Here is a 13,560-nt window from a genome sequence, read left to right as displayed (position 1 = left end):
TTCCTCAGAGTGGAGCTTACCTGCAGAACAAATGGGAACCTGTTCAAAATCTACCACTTTCAGGCCAATCTCAAGGTCATCGCAGCCTGTCATTGAGCTATAGTATTCAAATGATCCTTGCATCTGTGCTCACCTGGCTGCTGAGTTTCAAGCTGTTGCCAAAATCTTCACTGAGGGGTACAAGAACTTTTGACTTACAATAAGCATTCACAAGATAAAGGTTCTGTATCAGCCTACCACCCTCCCTGGTTCTGAAAATCCATTGCGAGGTCTTGGACAACATGGACCACTTTTCACACCATATTGTTAACAATGGTGGAGATCACTGAGGAGGTTCAACACTCTCTTCAGTGTGCCAGCAAAGCCTTCAGTCGCCTGAGGAAAAGACTGGGATCTCAAACCCGACACCAAGTTCACCATCTGGAGAACAGTAATGATAATTGCTCTCCTATATGGCTCAGAGGCATGGCTGATTATACAGCAAGCACCTTAAAACCCTAGCGAGGTATCACTAGCACTGCCTACACATGATCCTGCAAATCCACTGGCAGAATAGGTACACCAATGTCAGTGTTCTTTTTCAGCCCAACATACCCAGCATTGAAACATTGACTGCACCCGGTCAGCTCTACTGGACAGGCCACAGTATCAGCATAATGGACTCGAGACTCTCAAAACAGGTGTTATAGACTCAAAGCTTTGAAGCACCAAGTGAGCCCAATGGAAGGGGGGAGGGGGGAGTAGAGAAACTATCACAAGGACACTTTCAGTGCCTCATTGTAAAAGTGCAACATTCCCAAACGGAAAATGAGAAGCCCTCAGAAATTAGATAACGAGAGTCCAGAGACAGTATATTCCTTTTAGGATGAAAGAAAAGGCTGCTAGGTGTAGGGAATGCTGGGTGACTAAAGAAATTGAGGATTTGGTTAAAAAGAAGAAGGAAGCATGTGTCAGCTATAGACAGGATAGATCAAGTGAATCCTTAGAAGAGTATGAAGGCAGTAGGAGTATACTCAAGAGGAAAATCAGGAGGGCAAAAAAAGGGAAATGAGATAGCTTTGGCAAATAGGGTTAAGGGGAATCCAAAGGGTTTCTACAAATTCATTAAGGACAAAAGGGTAACTAGGGAGAGAATAGGGCCCCTCAAAGATCAGCAAGGCAGCCTTTGTGTGCAGCCGCAGGAAATGGGGGAGATACTAAACGAGTACTTTGCATAGTGTTTACTGTGGAAAAGGATATGGAAGATATAGAATGTAGGGAAGTAGATGGTGACATCTTGAAAAATATCCATATTACAGAGAAGGAAGTGCTGGATGTCTTGAAATGTACTTAAATGGACAATGTCCAGGACTTGATCAGGTGTACCCTTGAATTCTGTGGGAAGCCAGGGAAGTGATTGCTGGGCCCCTTGCTAAAATATTTGATCATCAATAGTCACAGGTGGGGTGACGGATGACTGGAGATTGGCTAACGTGGTGCCACTGTTTTAGAAGGGTGGTAAGGACAAGTCAGGGATCTATAGACCAGTGAGCCTGATGTTGGTGCCTGGTTGGCAAGTTGTTGAAGGGACAGGATGTACATGTATCTGGAAAGGCAAGGACTAATTAGGGATAGTTAACATAATTTCTAATGCACGAAGCTATGTCTCACAAACTTGATTGAGTTTTTTGAAGAAGTAACAAAGAGGATTAATGAGGGCAGAGCGGTAGATGTGATCTGTATGGACTTCAGTAAGGCATTTGACAAGATTCTCCATGGGAGACTGGTTAGCAAGGTTAGATATCACGGAATACACGGAAAACTAGCCATTGGATAAAAATGTGGAAGACAGAGGGTGGTGGTGGAGGGTTGTTTTTCAGACTGTAGGCCTGCGACGAGTGGAATGACGAGTGGTGCTGGGTCCACTGCTTTTCATCATTTATATAAATGGTTTGGATGTGAGCTTAAGAGGTAGTGGACGGAGAAGAAGGTTACCTCAGAGTATAACAGGATCTTGATCAGATGGGCCAATGGACTGAGGAGTGGCAAATGGAGTTTAATTTAGATAAATGCAAGGTGCTGCTTTTTTAGGAAAGCAAATCTTAGCAGGAGTTATACACTTATGGTAAGGTCCTAGGGAGTATTGCTGAACAAAGAGACCTTGGAGCGCAGGTTCATAGCTCCTTGAAAATGGAGTCACAGCTAGATAGGATAGTGAAGAAGGCGTTTGGTATGTTTTCTTTTATTGGTCAGAGTATTGAGTATAGGAGTTGGGAGGTCCTGTTGCAGCTGTACAGGACATTGGTTTGGTCACTTTTGGAATATTGCATGCAATTCTGGTCACTTTCCTATCAGAAGGATGTTGTGAAACTTGAAAGGGTTCAGAAAAGATTTACAAGATGTTGTCAGGATTGGAGGGTTTGAGCTAAAGGGAAAGGCCGAATAGGCTGAAGCTGTTTTCCCTGGCTCATCGGAGGCTGAGGGGTGACCTTTAAAAAGGTTTATAAAATCATGAGGGCAGAGATAGGGTAAATAGACAAAGTCTTTTCCCTGGGGTGGGGGAGTCCAGAACTAAAGGGTGTTTTCATGCAGAGGGTGGTACATGTATGGAATGGACTGCCAGAGGAAGTGGTGGAGGCTGGTACGACTACAACATTTAAAAGACATCAGGATGCATGTATGAATAGGAAGGCTTTGGAGGGATATGGGCCGAGTGCTGGCAGGTGGGACTAGATTGGATTGGGATAACTGGTCGGCATAGACGAGTTGGACTCGTCTGTTTCCGTGCTGTACATCTCTATGACTCTATAAAACACACCAAGTCTCACACCACCCACACAGCCTGACACAATTCACACTGAGCCATAAAAAGCAGGTAGGAGAAAGTGAGGACTGCAGATGCTGGAGATCAGAGCTTAAAAATGTGTTTCTGGAAAAGCGCAGCAGGTCAGGCAGCATCAAAGGAACAGGAGAATCAATGTTTTGGGCATAAGCTTATGCCCGAAGGGCTTATGCCTGAAATGTCGATTCTCCTGTTCCTTTGATGCTGCCTGACCTGCTGCACTTTTCCAGCAACACATTTTTAAGCATAAAAAGCAGGTCCCTGATTTACTTTGCTGTTTCTGTGGCTTCTGTGATACCAATGTAAATTGCTCAATTACTGTATAAGGAAACTATATTTAAAGAAATATTTATCATGTCAACTTTTATAACAAAAAATAAAGGAATTATTTATTTTTCTTTCTATCCTTCTTTATTCTTTCCTCTGTTTATTGCTTTCTCTGTATTTGATTTAAAAATTGAATTCTTTGACCCTTCATCCACTGTCTTTCACAAATCATCCTGTTTATTTCTCAATGTTTTAATCTCAATATAAAAGAATTATATTGTTAGTCTCACTGTTCAGATGCTCTGCTGGTCTCATCATGTTAACTGAGCTATCCATCTTCCAGTACAAAGCACCACAGTGGTCTCCCATTACTTTCTGCATTTTGGCTGATCATCCTGAAATATCAAAATAAGTACCTCTCAGGTGAACATAGAAGCTCTCATGTCTCCAATCCAAAGACGAACAGAGGAGTTATCACCATTGTTCTGGCTGATATTTATCATTCATATAATAAAACGAGATTGACTGTGTATCATCGCATTGGATTTTGTGACAGCTTCCTTTGCATTGATTAACTGGCATATTCCACACAGTGCAAGAGTGGCTACACTTCTAAAAAAAACAGAATTAGCTGCAATGCACTGTGGGACATTCTATGCTGTGGAAAGTGCTCCATAACTGCAAGTTTTTCTTTTCCTTCTTTAGGTCTAGGGTATGCTTTCCTTATCAAGACTGCTGTCTTCCATTTCTCTGAGCTGATAAGAGGATGCTCAGGAGCAAATGCAAACCTATGTGGGGAGGGAAAAATCATCTGTGAAGACAAAAATAAAGTTTTTTAATCATTGACTTTCCAACTGTGAACTGTTTACATTTCACAAGATTGTTCAAAGAAGCGTAAGTGCAAGAATTGATTTATTAAGAATTCTTCATTCACAATTAAGAATTATTCATAATGAACATGTTCATTTACATAAAGTTATTTGCCCCAAAGGCAATGAAGCAAGTAATATTTTCCATTCATCCCACTTACTGTTTGTCAATACCCAACTTTTTCGACAACAAAGTACGTATTATGTCCTGGAGTGCATTTGATCATTATAGTACTAATCCCAATTCCAAAAACTATTTCCAGTTATTTTAATCTAATTAATTTTTCTTTCATTTCTTTTAAACTTTCACTTCATTAAAGGTCATTTCTACACTCTAAATAAAATGACTGCTTACATCTATGTCCGTGTGATATTTTAAATATTTGAGAATTATCACACCTGCATTTTCATTCTGACAAGGGAAACAAGTTTAGTCATAGAAAAACAACTTCCTTCATAAGCTAGAGCTCTAAATTCCAGAGTCAGCATTGCAACTTTTATCACTCCATAGCATACACTGCCCTTTGAAAATAGGATCTCATTCCTGTTTTGAATATACTGCTAATACAAACTGGAATAACTTTTATGGGTTTATAATGAATATCTCTAACTCCAATATTTATTTATGAATTATATGCAAGTGTAATACAGAAGTGATGTTAAGCTCTATGACAGTCATTAAAATAAGTTTGGTATTTACTGGAACATAAAGTGCACACTTATTGGCCTGCACACAAAGTGATAGAGTCTCAGGATGTTTTGTTAATATGTTATCAGCAATATATGTAAAGATGGTAAAGACTGCAGCAATATTTCAGCAATATAGGAAATGCAACATTAATGTCATCTCCACACTTAAGGTTATTGATAAGGTTTCTTATCATCCAAAACTGTTTGAACATTGAGCATCCTTCATTTTATAGAGAAAGAAAGTAGGTCATGGAACCACATTTGTTGCTCACAGTGTAACATCAGTGCCATTAGAATTTGCTGACACCGAGGTTTAAAAGTACGTGGAACCAAAATATAAATTTCCTGTGAGATATCAGAATTTCTAAACTTATCTAAAGATCTTCTGCAAGCTGCAGATTAAAAGGTCACCAAGAAATTGTTACATCTTCTTTTGAAACAGTCCCTCATGGTCAAGGATAACTTGCTACCTCAAAATGATTCTCAGCAGACTGAGGAATCTAGTGCAAGACCTACAGTTTCTGTCAGAGGTTGGAAGACAGTAGTTGGGGAAATGGAGAGTGAGATGACTGGACTGACAGGTAGTTCTTTCTCCCTTAGATTACAACAGGATCTTGATGAGATAGGCCAATGGACTGAGAAGTGGTCGACGGAGTTTAATTTAGATAAATGTGAGGTGCTGCATTTTGGGAAAGCAAAGCTTAACAGGACTTATACATTTAACTGGAAGGTCCTTGGGAATGTTTCTGAACAAAGAGACCTTGGAGTGCAGGTTCATAGTTCCTTGGCTGTAGAGTCGCAAGTCAATAGGATAGTGAAGGCGGCATTTGGGATGCTTTCCTTTATTGGCCAGAATATTGAGTACAGGAGTTGGGAGGTCATATTGCGGCTGTACAGGACATTGTTTAGGCCATACTTTCTAGGACCTTACCATTAAGTGTATAGAGCATTTCTATTGCATCATCACACTGTAATATGCAATTCTATATTAACAATATACCTCTTGATGTTGATTACAAATCAAATGAAGAATTGATAGTCTGGTACTTGAAATTTAAGGCCAGTTGACAATTTCAGGCACTCTTTCTCTTGATAAAGAAGGTGGGTTCTAATATCACCAACACAGATGCCTGAATAATTGTGAATATCTCTGGCAGAACTTATAATTGTGCTTTATCATTTCAAGTCTTGTCTGGTGCAAGGTAAAATGGTTAGTACATGTCGACTGTTAAGGATGCATAATGATATTGTATTCTTGGGAGATGACACACTGTAGTTTTTTCTGGTTCAAGTTCCCAAACTTAAGAAATAATGACAGAAAGGAAAAGCAGCACTTCATATTGGGAAACAAAGTTTGCCACCTTAACAATTTGTGCTGAATTTCTAACTCAAAGTTTAGTAACTCACGGTACATGGTGCAATGTTTCTGCATGTCCTTCCAAAAGGAAAATCAGTCAAGGTCCATGATTTTTATCTAACCGGAGAGTGGCATTAGTGAACCGATTATTTCTTTGTAAAACAGTCCCTTGATCCCTGAAGCTGCAGAGTCACCATGTCCCATGCAGCATTTGATCATTTCTCCTTCTATCTCACATCCCCAATCTTGAACAAAGTGTAATCTATCTTTTATGAAGCTATAATTGAAAGATGATTAATTGTCATTGCTTAACTGTGGTCTACATGTTCACCCCACTGCAGAAAACAAATCTGTATAATTGAGCGATACTTGTGAATAATATACTCGGGTCTTTAATCACAATTCAAGTCAAATAATGCATTTATATGGTCTTCACAGAAATCGTCAACCTTATAAACTGAAATTGTGTTTCTTCTAGTTATGTTTTCATGATCAAAATTGAATGTGTTATGTGGAAAAATTAGAGTAGCTGAGGTTGTTCTCATTAGAACAGAGATGGCTAAAAGGAGAGTTGATGGAGGAATTCAAAATCATGGAGATCTAGATAGAGTAGGTGCAGAATATTTGTTCTCATTAACAGGAGGATGAAAATCCAAAAAATTGCAAACTGAAAGTGATTGACATAATAAATAAAGCAAAAATGAGGAAAAACATTTATGCATGGTGCTACGATCTGAAGAGCATGATCTGTACGGGTAATGGAAGTGAATTCATTCCTGGCTTGCCAAATGGGATTAGATTAGCACTTGAAGGAAAGAAAAAATATTGGTTTACTGCAAAAGGGTGTGAGTGAAGGACTAACTATATTGTTCTTGCACAGAGCCATCATGGACTCAATGGACCAAGTGCCTCCTTCTGTGGTGCAATCACTTTGATAATATACTTTATGATTCTATGATGTCTGTGATTCTACTCACAGAGCCAGCAGATAACTTCTTCATTCTCCGTTGTGGCCCTTTTCCCCTAGGTCTTGGAAAAACCTCTCCTTTTTCAGATACTTCTATCTCCTTTTCCTAATTCATGTGTTTCTATGTCAATTAATTTGTGTAATCAAAACTAAACCAAAACTTTCACCCCAAAAGCTCAAAAGTGCTGTCCAATACTTACATCTCCTTCATCATGCACACCCCCCCCCTCACCAGTGGGGACTGTAACACACACAATATTTCAAAACTAAAACCGTCAGTTAGAACAATGTTTGTAAGTCAAACAAACTAGAGAATAAAATAGTAGACAGACACCTTTGTGTCCTCTTTGGCCACAAGTGAGAACTGGAGAATAACCAATGTTGTCCCCTTGTTTAAGAAGGGTAACAGCAATAATTCTGGGAATTACAGGCCTGTGAGTCTCATGTCGATGGTGGGAAATCATTGGAAAAGATTCTCAGGGATGAGATGTCTACGCATTTAGAAGCAAATGGACTTATTAATGAGAGACAGCATAGTTTTGTGCAGGGGATGGTATGCCTCAATAACTTGATCGAATGGAGGTGACAAAGATGATTGATGACGGAAAAGCAATTGATGTCTGCAAGGACATCAGTAAAGCCTTTGTCAAGGTCCCTCGTGGCAGACAGGTACAAAAGGTGAAGTCACAAGGTATCAGGGTGAGCTAGCAAGATGGATACAGAACTAGCTACGTCATGGGAAACAAAGGGTAGCAGTGGAAGGATGCTTTTTGAAATGAAGGAATGTGACTGTTGGTGTTTCACAGGGATCAGTGCAGGGACTTCTGCTGTTTGGGAACGACAAATTATTTGGAGGAAAGCATAGCTGCTCTAATTAGTAAGTTTGTGGACAATGCAAAGATTGGTGGAGTTGTGGATAGTGAGGAGGATTGTCAGAGGATACAGCAGTATATAGATCGATTGGAGGCATGGGCAGAAAAATAGCAGATGGAGCTTAATCTGGACAAGTGTGAGGTGATGCATTCACAATAGAGTCTGCAGAAATTATACAGTGAATGGCAGAACTCTTAGGAGTATTGCTATGCAGAGGGATCTGGGTGTGCAGATCCCCAGATCACTGAAGGTGGCAGTGCAGGTAATAAAATAGTAAAGAAAACCTATTGAATGCTAGCCTTCATTGGAAGGAGTATTGAGTATAAGGTTAGACAAGTTATGCTGCAGCTTTATAGAATTTTAAGTAGGCCATGCATGGAATATTGTATATTGCTCTGGTCACCACACTACCAGAAGGACGGGGATGCTTTGGAAATGGTGCAGAAAACGTTTACCCGGATGTTGCCTAATATAGGGGATTTTAGCTATGAAGAATGGTTGGGTTTATTTTCAATGGAAACAGGAAATTGAGGAAGTGGTCTGATAGAAGTTTATAAGATTGGGAAGGACGTGGATGGAGTGGAAAGTATGAGACTTTTTCCAAGGGTGGAGGAGTCAATTACTAGGAGGCACAGGTTCAGGAGGCAAGGGAGGAAGTTTAGAAGAGTTGTGTGAGGTAAGGTTTTCACACAGAAAAGTGGTGAGTGTCTGGAATGCACTGCCAGTGGAGGTGGTAGAAGCAGACACAATAGCAGCATTCAAGAAGCACCTGGACGAATTAATGAATAGGAAGGGATTGGAGGGATACAGACCCTGTAAGTGAAGATAGTTACAGTATGGAAGAGCAAATTGTGTCAGCACAGGCTTGGAGGGCTGAAGGGCCTGTTCTTGTGCTGTATTATTCTTTGTTCTATAATGCTTAATTTTTTTTCAAATTATTAGCACGTAGTAATTTCTGAGAATTAGGTGAAAGCATTTCAAATTATTTACGTACTTCAAGTTATAGGTAAACATTCATATACAATTGAAATTTCCTTAAATGAGTGAATCTAGTGAAAATAGCTTGTCTACATCTGACGTGTCTAATTTTCTTCAAACAGTTTCAAGGTGGGTTAGGTAAGATTTATTGACTTAGATTTAAAACTAGTTTAGAAACAAAAATCTCTGATTTTTAAAAGTGAAGTTTCTGACTTATACCCTGTGGCCCTGATGTATTTGTTGCTAGACAGGCCTTATAGCACCATTCAGTCAAATGATCATTAACAGAGACTAAGGTTAGAGGTCAGATTGTAAACCGCCGTGCCCCATCAGATGTTAGAACCGCTCTTCACGCTGATACTGTATTTGGAATGCACATGCTGTTTTGCTTCTACTTGTCAACAGAATGACCTTGTATCAGAACCATACTGAGATTCACAACAGGCCACCACAGGGACCACACTTGCCAGTTAGTTAAGAAAACAGTTGTCCTGCCTTTGGCTTCTGCTCTCATTGCCCCTGTTAGGAATGCCATAATGTCTCCCAGGCACTTTACTAATTGTTTTACCACATCAGGCATCCTGTATATCTTGCAAGGCACAATAGAGATTGCTAAGGTTAGGAAGAAAGAATCATTAACAAAACAGATTTATGAAGTACCAAGATCCAATATACTAGCTGATTGAAGCAAAGGAATGTTGATTTTATTCTGGGACGGACGTGGAGCAATTTAATAATAAAATTGTTTTAGTCAGCCAGTGTATGAAGTACAGTGAACTTCATTACCATCTTTAAATCTCTTCAAATCAAACAGTTAAGAAAGCCAGGGTTTCTCTTTGGCTGTTATATAGTGCAGTCTCAATTTTCCTCACCATTTTCCTCAACTCCACACAAATTGAGCAATTTGGGATTCATATTTGCAATTAAATCTTCCATTTGTGTTGTTCATGAGCAGCTGTTGCTATGAACAATTTTATGGTCAATGATGTACTCTTTAAAGTGTTGGCATTGTATAATGTAGGGAACAGCAGTATAATGGCAGCAGTATATGGTCGCCAACGGCAACATGATAATAATCAAAATATCAGCTTTGGTGGTAATGATTGAGAGATCATTAACAATCAGACAGGAAACTCACACTGCTCACCTTCACCTTGTGCTAGTTTGCTGTTGTTCATATAGACCTCTATGTGTAATTAACTAATCACTGATGCTTGTTTACCTTATTGCCTTCAATTATCAAGTATGTAACAACTATCAACAGAATCTAGTTCATTTTCTATAAACTAAATTAGAATGCAAAAAAGTACTAATCATAAAAAATACATCATGCTAATACTTTTTTTTATTAGATAATTATACAATTGACAGTTACCATGCTCCACATTACCCCTACCTTGGAAGCTAAAAGGAACTTCAGTGAGATGACAACATGAATATCTTTGTAGTCTTTTAATTTATTATTATGCAAGACATTCCTCTAAGACTGAGTTTTGCCAGAAATCGGCTGTTAGTTTTGGCAAGTTTAATGGAGGAATTTCTCTCTGAGTTCACCAAATGAGTTTCTCTTGCTTTCTTTTCAAATTTGCCTCATTACCTATGTACTATGCCTGGATGGCGTCCCATTTGCCATACTCTCCCACTGGCCACATGCGCAAGTATTCGCCATTGCTGGTACCTCGCAGAATTCTCATCTCATACGATCGCCATGTCTTTCAGCAGCTGGGAAGATTCTGCCCTTTTTGTGAAACAATCTAATAGCTGGTGTTCTGTATCATTCGATTTCATTTCAGAAATCAACTTTTATTTTCAACATCTCTTTCCAACTCATTAGATCAATCCTCAACCTCTTTTATGTTTTACTCTTTATTGAGTGGACATTGTCCCAGAACAAATGGTTATCATTATAGCATTTTATAGGCCCATATATAACTATGTATTCTTAAAAACTCCTAAAGCATCTAATTTTGGATTCCTTTATAATTTTAACCACCACAAATTTCTCAAATGCCTCAGATCTTCCCCGCAGAATTGCATTAAGGAAATGCCTTCGAGTTTTCTTTACAGTTCCAATAAAACTTTACTCGATCTGCTTTTGGTTGAATACAACCAGCTTTCAGTAGGATGGACCCAAATGAAAAATACCACACCCTGGCTGCATAATTAACCTTCCATAATGTCCTGTCTATACCTCCAGCTTCCTAAGAAAACTTAGGAATTTCATCCTTGCAAAAATACTGCTTTAATACCAATGAATATAAATCACGCCATGAATTGTATCACCAAAAATGGTAGGAAAATCCTAAAATTCACTTTTCCCTCTTTTGGGAAATGTATTCACTCTGCTTGGTCCCCAGTGGTTCTCAAATCCCTCAACTGTAAACCTGGTCTGAGCATCGGCAACTACTTGCTCTATACACATCCATCTATGGGATAATGCTGGTAGTTCTATATCAGGAACTTCTATGTATACCTCAAACTTTCTCCAAATGTTAAGTTATTTGCCTTCTTTACCAATATACCATCTAACTCATTCGTAGCTACTTGGGCTTTTCCATTGCAAGGGCTCCTAATTCTTACAGCACTCCAAACCTGTTCTTTGGTTCTTGCACTTTTTAAACTATATCCTTTACTTTGTCTCCTGTCCTGATCTCATGTAGTACTACTGGAGCTGCCCATTCTGCAACCAAACATTTTTTCACAGGCTTTTGATCTTTTCTTTGGCATTTACGCTACCTTTCCTGACTTTCCAGATTTTTACTTCCTCCAGCCAAACTAGAGTTAATATTCTATCCCTTGTCTTGGCCATTTATCTAGCTTTTCATAGTATCCTGTATCCTGTGCCTTTTCCACTACGTTGTTTTCCCTCCACTCACTAGATCTTCCTGGCTTTCCCCCAACTTTTAGCAGTCAATCTTGGTGATAAATGGCCTTATCCTGATCTTTGCTGTCACTTGGTCCCCTCTTAGTTAGCTAATCATCTGCTACAATCTGTTATCTGTAAAGATCTGACAAATGTGTGCATGAAGTGACAACTGATATGCAAAGTGTTGCTGTAATATTTAAATAATTTCCTTTTCCTGTAAACCTTTATTCCCAGTTGCCATTAACATGTCTTTAACATTATGCTCAGAGAGGATAGGCCTTATTCAGGAGTTGCAATAATGTCCAGACACTGAGAATTACAAATTTACAGATGTCCCAATGACAATTGTTTTATTATGTCCTATATCTAACTTCATTTGCTATTTTTTTTCAGTGTCATAGAGTTACAGAGACGTACAGCACAGAAACAGATCCTTCAGTCCAACTCATCCATGCCGACCAGATAAATTAACCTTATCTAGTCCCAATTGCCATTACCTGGCCCATATCCCTCCAAGCCCTTCCTGTTCATATACCATCCAGATGCCTTTTAAATGTTGCAATTGTACCAGTCTCCACCACTTCCTCTGGCAGCTCATTCCATACACACACCATCTTCTCCATGAAAAAATTGGCCATTAGGTCCTCTTTACATCTTTCGTCTCACACCCTAAGCCTATGCCCTCTAGTTTGGGACTCCTCCAATCCAGGGAAAAGACCATGTATATTTCCCCTTTCAATGCCCCTCATGATTTTATAAATCTCTATAAGGTCACCCCTCAGCCTCCAATGCTCCAGGGAAAACAGCCCAGTCTCTTCATCCTCTCCCTATAGCTCAAACCCTCCAACCCTGGCAACATCCTTGTAAATCTTTTCTGAACCCTTTCAAGTTTCACAACATCTTTCTGATAGGAAGGAGGCCAGAATTGCATGCAATATTCCAAAAGTAGCCTAACCAACGTCCTGTGCAGCTGCTACATGACCTCCCAACTCCTATACTCAGTGTCCTGACCAATAAAGGAAAGCATACCAAAAGCATTCTTCACTATCCTATCTATCTGCGACTCTACTTTCAAGGAGCTATGAACCTGCATTCCAAGGTCTCTTTGTTTGTGAAGCATTACTTTACAGTAAAGGTGTATCACTGGATACTTAAGATGTGATTCACCTGCTCCTTTTCATGGAGTTAATACTCCTCTTTATGATTTCATATTATCAACCCTGAATCTGAAACAAGTAGTACTTTAAGTAATATTTGTTGATTTTGCTTCTATCTTCCTTGCTTGAAGAGTATATTTTAATCAGTCTACACCATACACCGTTGATTTACACCCACAGTTTAGAATTGTGCAATGGAATGGATTTGTGACTGGGGCACTCTTTCTGGGTGGCCAAAATGATTCCATCTGATTGGTCAGTATTGCCAGCATTCTCTTTTATACCTTCTCACGTGTCATGTGTCATAGCAAAAACTCTTATTTCTTTTTGGACAACTCAGTGCATCATGATACTTTGAGTCAAAGTTGAAGCATCTACTAGTTACTCTTGGCTTACTCCTGGGAGCCATCCTTCTTTCATAATTGCCTAATTCCTGCTCCGTAGCATAAAGGTTTGTATCCTTATTCTTATCAATGGTTCTTCTTTTGTACTGCTTTTTATGCCCAATAGTTGAATAGCCTTGAAATGCTGTTGGTGCTCTATGCTGCATTTTTTTGTGCCATTGCTGACCAGCCAACATATGCCAAGAAAGCATCTGGAAATGATTGCTTATTGCCAAATTTTTTAAAAGGCTTTAGATAACTGATCTCGGAGCATGACTCTCTCTGGATCTACTTCTAGTAAAGCCAAGAGTGTATTCTTGTTTGATGTTCTA

Source organism: Hemiscyllium ocellatum, chromosome 12, assembly GCF_020745735.1.
Source record: "Hemiscyllium ocellatum isolate sHemOce1 chromosome 12, sHemOce1.pat.X.cur, whole genome shotgun sequence".
Lineage (NCBI taxonomy): Eukaryota > Metazoa > Chordata > Chondrichthyes > Orectolobiformes > Hemiscylliidae > Hemiscyllium > Hemiscyllium ocellatum.
The sequence above is the reverse complement of the archived record's forward strand: the minus strand, read 5'-3'. Positions refer to the sequence as shown.